This window comes from Arachis hypogaea, chromosome 14, assembly GCF_003086295.3.
Source record: "Arachis hypogaea cultivar Tifrunner chromosome 14, arahy.Tifrunner.gnm2.J5K5, whole genome shotgun sequence".
Lineage (NCBI taxonomy): Eukaryota > Viridiplantae > Streptophyta > Magnoliopsida > Fabales > Fabaceae > Arachis > Arachis hypogaea.
Window position 1 is genome coordinate 102,432,057 of NC_092049.1, and position 17,010 is coordinate 102,449,066.

The 17,010-nt window shown below is 37.7% G+C and overlaps 2 non-coding genes across 2 annotated transcripts; both read right to left on the reverse strand.

Moving 5' to 3' along the window:
• Nucleotides 1-7,770: 7,770 nt before the first annotated feature.
• LOC112746652 (small nucleolar RNA R71) lies at nt 7,771-7,878 on the reverse strand. The gene has a single exon (XR_003174523.1). It is a non-coding gene; the product is annotated as a small nucleolar RNA R71 (small nucleolar RNA).
• Nucleotides 7,879-16,501: 8,623 nt separating this feature from the next.
• Nucleotides 16,502-16,609, reverse strand: LOC112746599 (small nucleolar RNA R71). The gene has a single exon (XR_003174475.1). It is a non-coding gene; the product is annotated as a small nucleolar RNA R71 (small nucleolar RNA).
• Between the last annotated feature and the right edge of the window lie 401 nt (nt 16,610-17,010).

A 17,010-nucleotide genomic window follows, 5' to 3' on the forward strand; every position in this document is an offset into this window, starting at 1 on the left:
CCTGCTACTGCTCCTAGGTGCCCCTATTTCAAAAATATTTCGCTCTGTTTTTACCTTTTCTTTTGTTAATTCTATCCTATAGTGTTAGCTATTTCTTAATTTTTGTTTTGCTTAGGTTAGATAGAAATGCATATGGTTAGGTAGCTAGGTTGTGGTTAAAGGATTCTAGGCCTGATAAGTGCTCTGTTCTTGTTATCCGAATCGGCTGAATTGAGATTGTTTTGCTGAATGGCGGTTGATGTTACTGTTCTGTACATTCCTACCACTGCTGTATTGTTTCACTGCTGCCTCGCTGAGTGATTCTACTTGATGTCGCCTAAACCATATGAACTTGTTGCTTGTTTACATGTTTGATGATTCATATGTGCTATTTTTCTACTGTTTGCTATCCGGGAATATCTGATTTACTGCCGGAATGTTGCCAAAATTTCTAAAAATCGTATTATTCTTCAACTTGTAACTTAGGAATTGAACTTGGCACTTGATTGACTGGAAAATGATTTGTGTTTTATGCCAAGTACAACTCCTTAGTTGATTCGGCCAGCATTCCCATTTCATTTTTATTCCCGCTTATGTGCATTACACTTGGTTAATCAAAGGACTAATTGACGAATTTCTGTGTCAAAGAGCACCTTGGTTAACTATGTCAAGAAGAGCCTTCTTTGTGTTTTCAATGTTTCAAGTTTATTTCAAATGCTTTCTGACTTCTTGGTTCAAACTTAATTGTTCATTCTACTTAACCATTGAAGCCTTTCACATTATGTCATCATTTGACTTAAACTTGCCCTTTCTCAATAGAGGTTCTTATATTAGTGATAATTGGTGATTTTCGCTAGTGTGACCCTTTTATTTTGACATTGTTTTCAACTTGCTTTTAGTTACACAAATCGCATGTTTCACATCTTTCAACACCAATTATTACAACCCTAATAACCTTGTGCATTGTTGATGAACTGCTTTTCTAGTGTATGCTTTTATGCAAATTCATATTTCATCATCTATGACTTGCATCACACCTATGATTGTAAGCATGCTTGTTCTTTATATACCTCTTGAGCTTCTTGTGTTTAAGTCCCATAATTGTCATGCCAGTGATTTCTAACCTAGTTTTCTAATTTCTAACTCCGTTGACTCTCTAATTCCCTTTTCTTAGTTTTCACATTAACTCTCCTATATTCTTTGAGGCATGATGACTATTGTGGCTTAACATACAAGCATTCTGTTACTGTTGCGTAATTTCTTGGATTGCATCTTGGATTGAATTCTATATTTTGTTTACTTGCATTCTAAGTTTTCATATTTTTAACTCACTTCATGATTACATGTCAATCCTCTTGCTTTCTGTATGTGTTTAATGCCTTGCTTTATACTCCTCTACTTGGCTTAATTGTTTATATCCTGTCATATCCATTTTCAGGATGTCTGATAGAGGGAAAGCAAAGGTTACCTCTAGAAAAAGGAAGAAACATCAATCTTCCACTGCTTCTCCCTTCACTGATTATGCCAAGAACCCTCTTTCAGAGAAGGAGAAAGCAGATCAGCAACTGCTGCCTACCGATGCATACAGGTTCCCTAACCTGTACTGTGAGCTCTGCTTCCCGACCTACCGGTAGAGGAACCTCAACATAGAGAAGAAACTGACCATCCCCGCCGACTTGAGGCGATCCATTGAGACCCGTATTGAGAAGATGGGCCTCTCTTTTGTGGATAGGGAGCTGGGTAGGGTGAACACGTCATGGGTTCAGGAGTTCTACTATAATTTCTTCAGACATAACCTTGACTCAGTTCAACTAAGAAGCAGACAAATATTGGTCACAGAGGCTGCTATTGAGGATGCACTCCACTGCCCACCCAAGACCGGTGATACAGATGCCTATACCCAGGCTGGGGTGGAGATGCATTGTATAACATATGATTATAATGCCTTGAGGTGTATTGTTGCCACCCCGGATGCCCCTTGGGAGATGGATGCTGATAATAGAAAACCCAAGGATATGTTATTTGCTCATCTGACGAGGGAGGCTAGGACATGGCAGCAGATCTTTGCCCACTATGTCATGCCAACCACACATTTTACTGAGATTTTGGTGGACATGCTCGTCCTGATTAGCTATATTATGGAGGGGAAGGAGGTGTACTTTCCCCGATTGATCAGGAGATTTATGTGGCGAGCACATGTCCGTGGCACACTCCCGTTTCCGACTTTGGTCACTAGGATGGCCGAGCTAGCCAGTGCTCCATGGAGGGCGGATGATGAGACACCATCCCCAGTCTACGGGAAGGAGAACACGATTCCATGGGGGAAATGGGTGAATGAGAAGCCTCCATCCCGGCGTCGATCTAAAGCTCGAGCCTCAGCAGCAGCGACACCTAGACCTTCTTCCTCTTCAGCTGCAGCAGGTCCATCAGCACCAGCAGCACCTATCGCACCACCACCAGCACCCCAGCCGACATATCTATTGGTACAGCATCTTTTCCGCTTCATAGAGTGTAGTGAGCACCGCATCATGCGACGTCTTGATCGAGTGAATCAGATGTTTGTAGCACTGGGCATCGAGTTACCCCCTATTGCCGTCCCTTCTTCTTCTTTGGAGGAGGAGCATGAGGAGGAGCAGGCTCAGCCAGAGGCACCTCTACAGACACAGGCTACCCCAGAGGCACAGCAGCCCCGAGGAGCCACGGCCTCAGCCCCAGCAAGATGCGACAGTTGACCCTCACCCCGAGCCCGAGCAGTAGCATCGAGGACGATGCTTCATTCTAAGTGTGGGGAGGTCATCGTCGTCACTGTCGGTGGATTACTATTTTGGGTGAAAAATTTTGAACATTTATCACTTATTTTGTGTCATTTTTAGTACTTTGCACCTTATTTTTACTGCACTTTTGGGATTATTGTATATATTTGTTATTTTGAGATACTTTTGTTTTAGTTTGTTGCATTTTGCACCTTGGGTGGTAGATATTTCATACTTTTAGTTGGATTTGCTTTATGTAGTTATTTTAGCTTTTGGTTGTGATTAGAAAAATATTTTAGATTGTTGAAACCAAGTTTACCCTTTTTACATAAGAAATTTGGTTTGATTGAAAAAGAAGGGATAAACTAAGGAACTTTTAGCTTTCTCAATCACAACATTGCATCAATAAGCTTAGCCAAACAATGAAATTTTCCCAAGAACTTATATATAGGGCACCACCCCAATTGATTGAAAATTTTTGTGAAACTTGCTTGAATTATATATTTTGTGAAGCATGTTTTTGAGCTAAGAACACAAGCATGTGAGTTTTGAGCCTAATGGTATGGTTACATCTTATAACCACTTATTTCCCTTCTTGTGTGCATTAGTCTCTTCCTAAGATTGTAATCTTTGGTTTGTTTATTTCTATATGTCCATTATTCCTTGTATACATGCATTTATATAATTGAGGCCATTGTTTCATAAAGCTCACTTACCCAAATAGCCTACCTTTATGCTTAACCCAATTGTTCTTTATTTTAGCACATTACAAGCCTAAAGCGAAAAACAATAAAATGTCCCTTGTTTGGATCTTTGATTAGCTTAGGCTATTGAGAGTACTTATTATTCAAGTTTGGGGAGATTTGGGAACATTGGTTAGGATAAAAGGGTGTTTTATATTTCTATATTTGGGAATTGGGTGCATACTCATGTATTAATCAAATGTTAGACCTTATGCATTGATGTTCTTATATATAGTTTGAAAGAAAGAAAAAAATGAGAAAAACAAAAGAAAAAGAAAAGTGAATATGAAAAGAAAAGAAAAGAAAAAAATATAGAAAAGAAATGAAAGAAAAAAGAGAAAAGCAATAAAAAGGGGACAAAATACCCCAAAGTAAAGTTCAATAAGAATCAATGCATAAGTGTTGTGGAATGAAAAGAAAATGCATGAGTATGTGAAAAAGTGAATTATGGGTAGTTAGGTTAGAACTTAATTGTATAAGTTATCATAGGTTAGGTGGAAAAGTCTAGGCTAATCAAAGATTCAAATTCTAACCCACTTAACCATATATGACCCTACCTTGACCTAACCCCATTACGACCTTTGAGAAAATCCTCATGATAATTGTATGCGTGCATTGAATAATTGTTGATTGTTAGATGAAGAACAAATCTTGGAAAGCATGATTAGGGGGGGAGTGAGTGAAATAACCCCTAAACACTTGAGTGACTAGAGCGGATACACATTCGGTGAGGGTTCGATTGCTCAACTACATGTTTTCACCATGATTATTCTTCTTCATGCAAGTTTGTAAATCTTTTTGATAATTCAATACAATTGTGGGTTTGGTTTGGTTTGATTCCTATTGCTTTAGCCCTTGTGCTTGCATATGTTTCTTGGAAGTTAATTTGTTTTGACCAAGCACTCGCATTCGTGTAGATAGTTGCATTTAGATAGTTTGTATATAGTCTAGTTGCATTGAATAACTGTCATACCCCTTACTTCATTCTTGGTTTAGCATGAGGACATGCTATGATTTAAGTGTGGGGAGGTTGGTAAATCTCATTTTTAGGGTTTATCTTATGTTGAATTTAGGACATTTTATCAACCTTTTCTCATATTTATTCAATGAAATAGCATGGTTTTGTGATTCTTCCTTAATTTGTGTTTAAGTGTGAAAAAATGCTTTTAGACCTTTAATTTGATGATTTTAATTCACCTTTGATTCCGCTAGATGCCTTGATTTGTTTGTTAAGTGATTTCAGGTTGAAAATGGCTAGGAATGGATCAAAGGGGTGAAGAGGAAAGCATGCTGATGAGCGGATAATTTATACGCTTTTTGGCATTGTTTTTACATAGTTTTTAGTATGATTTAGTTAGTTTTTAGTATATTTTTATTAGTTTTTAATTAAAATTCACATTTCTGGACTTTACTATGAGTTTGTGTGTTTTTCTGTGATTTCAGGTATTTTCTGGCTGAAATTGAGGGACCTGAGCAAAAATCAGATTCGGAGGTTGAAGAAGGACTGCAGATGCTGTTGGATTCTGACCTCCCTGCACTCAAAGTGGATTTATTTTCTGGCGCTACAGAACTCCAAATGGCACGCTCTCAATTGCGTTGGAAAGTAGACATCCAAGGCTTTCCAGCAATATATAATAGTCCATACTTTGCCCGAGTTTAGATGACGCAAACTGGCATTGAACGCCAATTCCATGCTGCATTCTGGAGTTAAATGCCAGAAACAGGTTGCAAAGTGGAGTTAAACGCCAGAAACATGTTACAAACTGGCGTTCAACTCCAAGAGAAGCCTCTACACATGTAAAGCTCAATGCTCAGCCCAAGCACACACCAAGTGAGTCCCGAAAGTGGATTTCTGCATCATTTACTCATTTCTGTAAACCCTAGTAACTAGTTTAGCATAAATAGGACTTTTTACTATTGTATTTACATCTTTAGTTTCATCTTTAGATCACGTTTGGGGGCTGGCCATTCGGCCATGCCTGGACCTTATCACTTATGTATTTTCAACGGTAGAGTTTCTACACTCCATAGATTAAGGTGTGGAGCTCTGCTGTTCCTCATGAATTAATACAAAGTACTACTGTTTTTCTATTCAATTCAAGCTTATTCCTTCTCTAAGATATCCATTCGCACCCAAAAACATGTTGAATGTGATGATTATGTGACGCTCATCATCATTCTCACCTATGAACGCGTGCCTGACAAACACTTCCGTTCTACATGCAAACAAGCTAGAATGAGTATCTCTTGGATATCTAATACAAAGGACCGAGTCCGAGATATTAGAATCTTCGTGGTATAAGTTAGAACCCATGGATGGCCATTCCTGAGATCCGGAAAGTCTAAACCTTGTCTGTGGTATTCCGAGTAGGATCTAGGAAGGGATGGCTGTGATGAGCTTCAAACTCGCGAGTGCTGGGCGTAGTGACAGACGCAAAAGGATAGTAAATCCTATTCCAGTATAATCGAGAACCGACAGATGATTAGCTATGCAGTGACAGTGCATTGGACCATTTTCACAGAGAGGATGGGATGTAGCCATTGACAACGGTGATGCCCTACATAAAGCTTGCCATGGAAGGGAGTAGGAATGATTGGATGAAGACAGTAGGAAAGCAGAGGTTCAGAGGAACGAAAGTATGTCTATACGCTTATCTGAAATTCTCACCAATGAATTACATAAGTATCTCTATCCCAGTTTATATTTTATTTATGTTTTTATTATCAATTCACCATAACCATTTGAATCCGCCTGACTGAGATTTACAAGGTGACCATAGCTTGCTTCAAGCCGACAATTTCTGTGGGATCGAGCCTTACTCACGTAAGGTTTATTACTTGGACGATCCAGTGCACTTGCTGGTTAGTTGTATCGAAATTGTGAAAAAGAACTAAAATTATGAACGTGCGTATTAAGTTTTTAGCGCCGTTACCAAGGAATGAACGATCACGATTTCGTGCACCAAGTTTTTGGCACCGTTGCCGGGGATTGTTCGAGTTTGGACAACTGACAGTTCATCCTGTTGCTCAGATTAGGTAATTTTATTTTAATTTTAACCTTTTTGTTTTTATTATTCTTATTTTCGAAAATTTTAAAATTTTTTTTTCTTTTTTCGTTTTTCCCAATTAATGTTTGAAAAATACAAAAACATTTTACAAAATCATAAAATCAAAAATATTTTTTTGTGTTTCTTGCTTGAGTCTAGAGTCAACTTTTAAGTTTGGTGTCAATTGCATCTTTTTAATTTTCTAAAAAAAATTTATTTTCGAAAATTTCATGAATTGCATTCTTCATGATCTTCAAGTCGTTCTTGGCCAGTCTTCTTGTTTGATCTTCATATTTTCTTGTTTTGTGTCTTTTCTTATTTGATTCTTATCTTTTTCAAAACTACCTAACTAACTCCCTCTCTAATTTTTGAAAATCCCTTCCCTCTTTCTTAAATTTCCTTTTTAATTAACTAATTGTTTTTATTTCAATTTAATTTGATTTCAATTTTAATTTGAGAATTTTAACTTTAATTTTAAAATATTTTTATTTTATTTTATTTAAATTTTCGAATTCTTCTCTTCCTCACCTCCTTCTATTTATTTATTCATCTACTAACACTTCTCCTCCACCCAAAAATTCGAACCCATCACTCTCTCTGTGTTCGAATTTTTTCTCTTCTCCTTCTTACATTCTTCTCTTCTTATACTTGCATAAGGAATCTCTATACTGTGACATAGAGGATTCCATATTTTCTTTGTTATTTCCTTCTTTGTCATATGAGCAGGAACAAGGATAAAAATATTCTTGTAGAGGCTGATCCTGAACCTGAAAGGACTCTGAAGAGGAAGCTAAGGGAAGCTAAAGCACAACTCTCTGGAGAAAATCTGACAGAAATTTTCGAAAAAGAAGGAGACATGGCCGAAAATAATAACAATGCAAGGAAGATGCTTGGTGACTTTACTGCACCAAATTCCAATTTACATGGAAGAAGCATCTCAATCCCTACCATTGGAGCAAACAACTTTGAGCTTAAACCTTAATTAGTTTCTCTGATGCAACAGAACTGCAATTTTCATGGACTTCCATCGGAAGATCCTTTTCAGTTCTTAACTGAATTCTTGTAGATCTGTGTACTGTTAAGACCAATGGGATTGATCCCGAGGTCTACAGGCTTATGCTTTTCCCATTTGCTGTAAGAGACAGAGCTAGAATATGGTTGGACTCTCAACCTAAGGATAGCCTGAACTCTTGGGATAAGCTGGTCATGGCTTTCTTAGCCAAGTTCTTTCCTCCTCAAAAGCTTAGTAAGCTTAGAGTGGATGTTCAAACCTTCAAATAGAAAGAAGGTGAATCCCTCTATGAAGCTTGGGAGAGATACAAGGAACTGACTAAAAAGTGTCCTTCTGACATGCTTTCAGAATGGACCATCCTGGATAAATTCTATGATGGTCTGTCTGAGCTATCAAAGATGTCACTGGACCATTCTGCAGGTGGATCCATTCACCTAAAGAAAATGCTTGCAGAAGCTCAAGAACTCATTGACATGGTTGCAAATAACCAGTTTATTTACACTTCTGAAAGGAATCCTATGAATAATGGGATGCCTATGAGGAAGGGAGTTCTTGAAATTGATACTCTGAATGCCATATTGGCTTAGAATAAAATATTGACTCAGTAAGTCAATATGATCTCTCAGAGTCTGAATGGATTGAAGGAATCATCCAACAGTACTAAAGAGGCATCTTCTGAAGAAGAAGCTTATGATCCTAAGAACCCTGCAATAGCAGAGGTGAATTACATGGGTGAACCCTATGGAAACACCTATAATTCCTCATGTAGGAATCATCCAAATTTCTCATGGAAGGATCAACAAAAGCCTCAACAAGGCTTTAATAATGGTGGAAGAAACAAGTTTAGCAATAGCAAGCATTTTCCATCATCCACTCAGCAACAGACAGAGAATTCTGAGCAGAATCTTTCTAGCATAGCAAATATAGTCTCTGATCTATCTAAGGCCACTTTAAATTTTATGAATGAAACAAGATCCTCCATTAGAAATTTGGAGGCACAAGTGGGCCAGTTGAGTAAAAGAGTCACTGAAACTCCTCCTAGTAATCTCCCAAGCAATACAGAAGAGAATCCAAAAAGAGAGTGCAAGGCCATTGGTTCAACCATCATGGCCGAACCTACAAGGGAGGGAGAGGACGTGAATCCCAGTGAGGAAGACCTCCTGGGACGTCCAGTGATCAACAAGGAGTTTCTCTCTCAGGAACCAAAAGAATCTGAGGCTCAATTAGAGACCATAGAGATTCTATTGAACCTCCTTCTATCCTTCATGAGCTCTGATGAGTATTCTTCTTCTGAAGAGAATGAGGATGTTACTGAAGAGCAAATTGCCAAGTACCTTGGTGCAATCATGAAGCTGAATGCCAAGTTATTTGGTAATGAGACTTGGGAAGATGAACCTCCCTTGCTCATCAATGAACTGAGTGATCTGGATCAACTGACATTGCCTCAGAAGAAACAAGATCCCGGAAAGTTCTTAATACCTTGTACCATAGGAACCATGACCTTTGAGAAAGCTCTATGTGTCCTTGGGTCAGGGATAAACCTCATGCCACTCTCTGTAATGGAGAAAATGGGAATCTTTGAGGTGCAAGCTGCCAGAATCTCATTAGAGATGGCAGACAACTCAAGAAAACAGGCTTATGGACTAGTAGAGGACGTGTTAGTAAAGGTTGAAGGCCTTTACATCCCTGCTAATTTCATAATCCTAGACACTGGGAAGGATGAGGATGAATCCATCATCCTTGGAAGACCCTTCCTAGCCACAGCAAGAGCTGTGATTGATATGGACAGAGGAGAATTGATCCTTCAACTGAATGAGGATAACCTTGTGTTTAAAACTCAAGGATCTCCTTCTGTAACCATGGAGAGGAGGCATGAAAAGCTTCTCTCACTACAGAGTCAACCAAAGCCCCCACAGTCAAACTCTAAGTTTGGTGTTGCGAGGCCACAACCAAACTCTAAGTTTGGTGTTGAACCCCCACATTCAAACTCTAAGTTTGGTGTTGGGAGGTTCCAACCTTGCTCTGATTATCTGTGAGACTCCATGAGAGCTCACTGTCAAGCTATTGACATTAAAGAAGCGCTTGTTGGGAGGAAACCCAATGTTATCTAAATTATATTTATTTATTTTCTATTGTTATTTTATATTTTCTTTAGGTTGATGATCATGTGGAGTCACAAAAACTACTGAAGAAATCAAAAACAAAATGAAAAACAACATTAAGAACAGCACACCCTGGAGGAGAGCAATCTGGCGTTTAAACGCCAGAACCAAGCATCTGTCTGGCGTTTAACGCCAGAAACAAGCATCTACCTAGCGTTAAACGACAGAAACAAGCTACATTTGGGCATTTAACACCAGAAACAAGCAGCAGTCTTGCGTTAAACACCAGGATTGCACAGCAAGGGCATTTTACACGCCTAATTGGAGCAGGGATGTTAAGTCCTTGACCCCACTTGATCTGTGGACGTCACAAGGTCCCCACATTTTCTTTTCTTTCCTCTTCACACCTTTTCATAACTCTCTTCCCCAAATACCCTTCACCAATCAACTCAATCACTCTTCCCCATCACTTCTTCACCACTCACATCCATCCCCTCTTCCCCAAAAACCCCACCTACCTTCAAAATTCAAAATATTTTCCCTCCCAAAACCAACCCTAATGGCCGAAACTTAACCCTCCCCGCAATCCTATATAAACTCCTCATTCCTTCTTCATTTTCACACAACACAACCCTATCTTCACCCCTTGGCTGAAAACACCTCTCTCTCCCTCTCCTCCATTTCTCTTCTTCTTCTCTTTCTTTATTTCTTCTTTTGCTCGGGGACGAGCAAACATTTTAAGTTTGGTGTGGTAAAAGCATAGCTTTTTATTTTTCCATAACCATTAATGGCACCTAAGGCCAGAGAAACCTCTAGAAAGAGGAAAGAAAAGGCAATTGCTTCCACCTCTGAGTCATGGGAGATGGAGAGATTCATCTCAAAGGTCCATCAAGACTACTTCTATGAAGTTGTGGCCAAGAAGAAAGTGATCCCTGAGGTTTCTTTCAAGCTCAAAAAGAATGAGTATCCGGAGATCCGACTTGAGATCTAAAGAAGAGGTTGGGAAGTTCTCACCAACCCCATTCAACAAGTCAGGATCCTAATGGTTCAAGAGTTCTATGAAAACGCATGGATCACTAGGAACCATGATCAAAGTGTGAACTCGAATCCAAAGCATTGGCTTACTATGGTTCGGGAGAAATACTTAGATTTCAGTCCGAAAAATGTAAGGCTGGCGTTCAACTTGCCAATGATGGAAGAGAACGCACGCCCCTACACAAGAAGGGTCAACTTTGATCAAAGGTTGGACCAAGTCCTCATAGACATATGTGAGGAAGGAGCTCAATGGAAAATTGACTCAAGAGGCAAGTCGGTTCAACTAAGAAGGCATGACCTCAAACCAGTGGCTAGGGGATGGTTAGAGTTCATTCAACGCTCAATCATTCCTACTAGCAACCGGTCTGAAGTTACTATAGACCGGGCCATCATGATCCATAGTATCATGATTGAAGAAGAGGTGGAAGTTCATGAGATTATACCTCAAGAACTCTACAAGGTGGCTGACAAGTCCTCCACTTGGGCAAGGTTAGCCTTTCCTCACCTCATATGCCACCTCTGTAATTCGGCTGGAATTGACATAGAGGGAGACATCCTCATTGAAGAGGATAAGCCCATCACTAAGAAAATGATGGAGCAAACAAGAGATCATGGACCTCAACATGAGCATGAGGAGATTCCTCACCATGAAATCCCTGAGATGCCTCAAGGGATGCACTTTCCTCCACAGAATTATTGGGAGCAAATCAACACCTCCCTAGGAGAATTAAGTTCCAACATGGGACAACTAAGGGTGGAGCACCAAGAGCACTCCATCATCCTCCTTGAAATTAGAGAAGATCAAAGAGCTATGAGTGAGGAGCAAGAAAGACAAGGAAGAGACATAGAGGAACTCAAGAGCACCATTGGTTCTTCAAGAAGAGGAAGACGCCACCCTCACTAAGGTGGACTCATTCCTTAATCTCCTTGTCTATTTATTTTCTGTTTTTCAATTTTTGAGCTTTATGTTTATTTATATTTGTGTCTTATTACATGATCATTAGTGTCTAAGTGTCTATGCCTTAAAGTTATGAATATGAATCCATCACCTCTCTTGAATGAAAAATGTTTTAATTACAAAAGAACAAGAAGTACATGGTTTCGAATTCATCCTTGAAACTAGTTTAATTATTTTGATGTGGTGGCAACACTTTTTGTTTTTTGAATGAATGCTTGAACAATGCATATGTCTTTTGAAGTTGTTGTTTATGAATGTTAAATATGTTGGCTCTTGAAAGAATGATGAAAAGGAGAAATGTTATTTGATAATCTGAAAAATCATAAAAATGATTCTTGAAGCAAGAAAAAGCAGTGAATACAAAAGCTTGCAGAAAAGAAAAAAAGGAAAAAAAATGCGAAAAAAAGAGAGAAAAAGAAAAAGAAAAAGCAAGCAGAAAAAGCCAAAAGCTCTTTAAACCAAAAGGCAAGAGCAAAAAGCCAATAGCCCTTAAAACCAAAAGGCAAGGGTAATAAAAAGGATCCAAGGCTTTGAGCATCAGTGGATAGGAAGGCCTAAAGGAATAAAATCCTGGCCTAAGCGGCTAAACCAAGCTGTCCCTAACCATGTGCTTGTGGCGTGAAGGTGTCAAGTGAAAACTTGAGACTGAGCGGTTAAAGTCAAGGTCCAAAGCAAAAACAGAGTGTGCTTAAGAACCCTGGACACCTCTAATTGGGGACTCTAGCAAAGCTGAGTCACAATATGAAAAGGTTCACCCAGTTATGTGTCTGTGGCATTTATGTATCCGGTGGTAATACTGGAAAACAAAGTGCTTAGGGCCACGGCCAAGACTCATAAAGTAGCTGTGTTCAAGAATCAACATACTGAACTAGGAGAATCAATAACACTATCTAAACTCTGAGTTCCTATAGATGCCAATCATTCTGAACCTTAATGGATAAAGCGAGATGCCAAAACTATTCAAGAGGCAAAAAGCTACAAGTCCCGCTCATCTGTTTGGAGCTAAGTTTCATTGATATTTTGGAATTTATAGTGTATTCTCTTCTTTTTATCCTATTTGATTTTCAGTTACTTGGGGACAAGCAACAATTTAAGTTTGGTGTTGGGATGAGCGGATAATTTATACGCTTTTTGGCATTGTTTTTACATAGTTTTTAGTATGATTTAGTTAGTTTTTAGTATATTTTTATTAGTTTTTAATTAAAATTCACATTTCTGGACTTTACTATGAGTTTGTGTGTTTTTCTGTGATTTCAGGTATTTTCTGGCTAAAATTGAGGGACCTGAGCAAAAATCAGATTCAGAGGTTGAAGAAGGACTGCAGATGCTGTTGGATTCTGACCTTCCTGCACTCAAAGTGTATTTTCTGGAGCTACAGAACTCCAAATGGCGCGTTCTCAATTGCGTTGGAAACTAGACATCCAGGGCTTTCCAGAAATATATAATAGTTTATACTTTTCCCGAGTTTAGATGATGCAAACTGGCGTTGAACGCCAGTTCTATGCTGCATTTTGGAGTTAAACGCCAGAAACAGGTTGCAAAGTGGAGTTAAATGCCAGAAACAGGTTACAAACTGGCATTCAACTCCAAGAGAAGCCTCTACGCGTGTAAAGCTTAATGCTCAGCTCGAGCACACACCAAGTGGCCCCGGAAGTAGATTTCTGCATCATTTACTCATTTCTGTAAACCCTAGTAACTAGTTTAGCATAAATAGGACTTTTTACTATTGTATTTACATCTTTAGTTTCATCTTTAGATCACGTTTGGGGGCTGGCCATTCGGCCATGCCTGGACCTTATCACTTATGTATTTTCAACGGTAGAGTTTCTACACTCCATAGATTAAGGTGTGGAGCTCTGCTGTTCCTCATGAATTAATACAAAGTACTACTGTTTTTCTATTCAATTCAAGCTTATTCCTTCTCTAAGATATCCATTCGCACCCAAAAACATGTTGAATGTGATGATTATGTGACGCTCATCATCATTCTCACCTATGAATGCGTGCCTGACAAGCACTTCCGTTCTACATGCAAACAAGCTAGAATGAGTATCTCTTAGATATCTAATACAGAGGACCGAGTCTGAGATATTAGAATCTTCGTGGTATAAGTTAGAACCCATGGATGGCCATTCCTAAGATCTAGAAAGTCTAAACCTTGTCTGTGGTATTCCGAGTAGGATCTAGGAAGGGATGGCTGTGACGAGCTTGAAACTCGCGACTGCTGGGCGTAGTGACAGACGCAAAAGGATAGTAAATCCTATTCCAGTATAATCGAGAACCGACAGATGATTAGCCATGCAGTGACAGCGCATTGGACCATTTTCACAGAGAGGATGGGATGTAGCTATTGACAACGGTGATGCCCTACATAAAGCTTGCCATGGAAGGGAGTAGGAATGATTGGATGAAGACAGCAGGAAAGCAGAGGTTCAGAGGAACGAAAGTATCTCTATACGCTTATCTGAAATTCTCACCAATGAATTACATAAGTATCTCTATCCCAGTTTATATTTTATTTATGTTTTTATTATCAATTCACCATAACCATTTGAATCCGCCTGACTGAGATTTACAAGGTGACCATAGCTTGCTTCAAGCCGACAATCTCCGTGGGATCGACCTTTACTCACGTAAGGTTTATTACTTGGACGATCCAGTGCACTTACTGGTTAGTTGTATCAAAATTGTGAAAAAGAACTAAAATTATGAACGTGCGTATTAAGTTTTTAGCGCTGTTACCAAGGAATGAACGATCACGATTTCGTGCACCAAGTTTTTGGCGTCGTTGCCGGGGATTGTTCGAGTTTGGACAACTGACGGTTCATCCTGTTGCTCAGATTAGATATTTTTATTTTAATTTTAACCTTTTTATTTTTATTATTCTTATTTTCGAAAATTTCAAAAAAAAATTTTCTTTTTTCGTTTTTCCCAATTAATTTTCAAAAAATACAAAAAAATTTTACAAAATCATAAAATCAAAAATATTTTTTGTGTTTCTTGCTTGTGTCTAGAGTCAACTTTTAAGTTTGGTGTCAATTGCATCTTTTTAATTTTCTAAAAAAATTTATTTTCGAAAATTTCATGCATTGCATTCTTCATGATCTTCAAGTCGTTCTTGGCCAGTCTTATTGTTTGATCTTCATATTTTCTTGTTTTGTGTCTTTTCTTGTTTTTCATATGCATTCTTGAAACATTAATGTCTAAAGAATAAAACTTTTTAAGTTTGGTGTCTTGCATGTTTTCTTTTCTTGAAAATTTTTCAAAAATAAGTTCTCGGTGTTCATCTTGACATTCAAAGTGCTCTTGGTGTTCATCTTTGCATTCAAAGTGTTCTTGCATATTTTTGTTGTTTTGATTCATAATTTTCATGTTTTGAGTCTTTTTGATGTTTTTCTCTTTCATCATTAAAAATTCAAAAATAAAAAAAAATATCTTTCCCTTTTTCTTCTCATCAAATTTGAAAATTTGAGTTGACTTTTTCAAAAGTTTTTAAATTTTAGTTGTTTCTTATGAGTCAAATCAAATTTTAAATTTAAAAATTCTATCTTTTTCAAATCTTTTTCAAAAATCAAATCTTTTTCATTTTTCTTTTAATGTTTTCGAAAATATTCAAATTAATTTTCAAAATCTTTTTCTTATTTTATTTTATAATTTTCGAAATTACTACTAACAATTAATGTGATTGATTCAAAAATATTAAGTTTGTTACTTGCCTAATAAGAAAGGTTCAATCTTTAAATTTTAAAATCAAATCTTTTTGTTTCTTGTTAGTCAAGTAATCAACTTTAATTTTCAAAATCAAATCTTTTTAAAATTCTTTTTCAAATCTTTTTCAAATTAAATTTCAATCACATCTTTTTCAAAATTTAATTTCAAAATCTTTTCTAACTTTTTATCTTTTCAAATTTGATTTTCAAATCTTTTTCAATTAACCACTTTACTTTTTATTTGATTCTTATCTTTTTCAAAACTACCTAACTAACTCCCTCTCTAATTTTCGAAAATCCCTTCCCTCTTTCTCAAATTTCCTTTTTAATTAACTAATTGTTTTGATTTCAATTTAATTTGATTTCAATTTTAATTTGAGAATTTTAACTTTAATTTTAAAATATTTTTATTTTATTTTATTTAAATTTTCGAATTCTTCTCTTCCTCACCTCCTTCTATTTATTTATTCATCTACTAACACTTCTCCTCCACCCAAAAGTTCGAACCTCATCCCCCTCTCTGTGTTCGAATTTTTCCTCTTCTCCTTCTTACATTCTTCTCTTCTTATACTTGCATAAGGAATCTCTATACTCTGACATAGAGGATTCCATATTTTCTTTGTTATTTCCTTCTTTGTCATATGAGCAGGAACAAGGATAAGAATATTCTTGTTGAGGCTGATCCTGAACCTGAAAGGACTCTGAAGAGGAAGCTAAAGCACAACTCTCTGGAGAAAATCTGACAGAAATTTTCAAAAAAGAAGGAGACATGGCCGAAAATAATAACAATGCAAGGAAGATGCTTGGTGACTTTACTGCACCAAATTCCAATTTACATGGAAGAAGCATCTCAATCCCTGCCATTGGAGCAAACAACTTTGAGCTTAAACCTCAATTAGTTTCTCTGATGCAACAGAACTGCAAGTTTCATGGACTTCCATCTGAAGATCCTTTTCAGTTCTTAATTGAATTCTTGCAGATCTGTGATACTGTTAAGACCAATAGGATTGATCCCAAGGTCTACAGGCTTATGCTTTTCCCATTCGCTGTAAGAGACAGAGCTAGAATATGGTTGGACTCTCAACCTAAAGATAGCCTGAACTCTTGGGATAAGCTGGTCACGGCTTTCTTTACCAAGTTCTTTCCTCCTCAAAAGCTTAGTAAGCTAAGAGTGGATGTTCAAACCTTCAAATAGAAAGAAGGTGAATCCCTCTATGAAGCTTGGGAGAGATACAAGGAACTGACCAAAAAGTGTCCTTCTAACATGCTTTCAGAATGGACCATCCTGGATATATTCTATGATGGTCTGTCTGAGCTATCAAAGATGTCACTGGACCATTATGCAGGTGGATCTATTCACCTAAAGAAAACGCCTGCAGAAGCTCAAGAACTCATTGACATGGTTACAAATAACCAGTTCATGTACACTTCTGAAAGGAATCCTATGAATAATGGGATGCCTATGAGGAAGGGAGTTCTTGAAATTGATACTCTGAATGCCATATTGGCTCAGAATAAAATATTGACTCAGCAAGTCAATATGATTTCTCAGAGTCTGAATGGATTGAAGGAATCATCCAACAGTACTAAAGAGGCATCTTCTAAAGAAGAAGCTTATGATCCTGAGAACCCTGCAATAGCAGAGGTGAATTACATGGGTGAACCCTATGG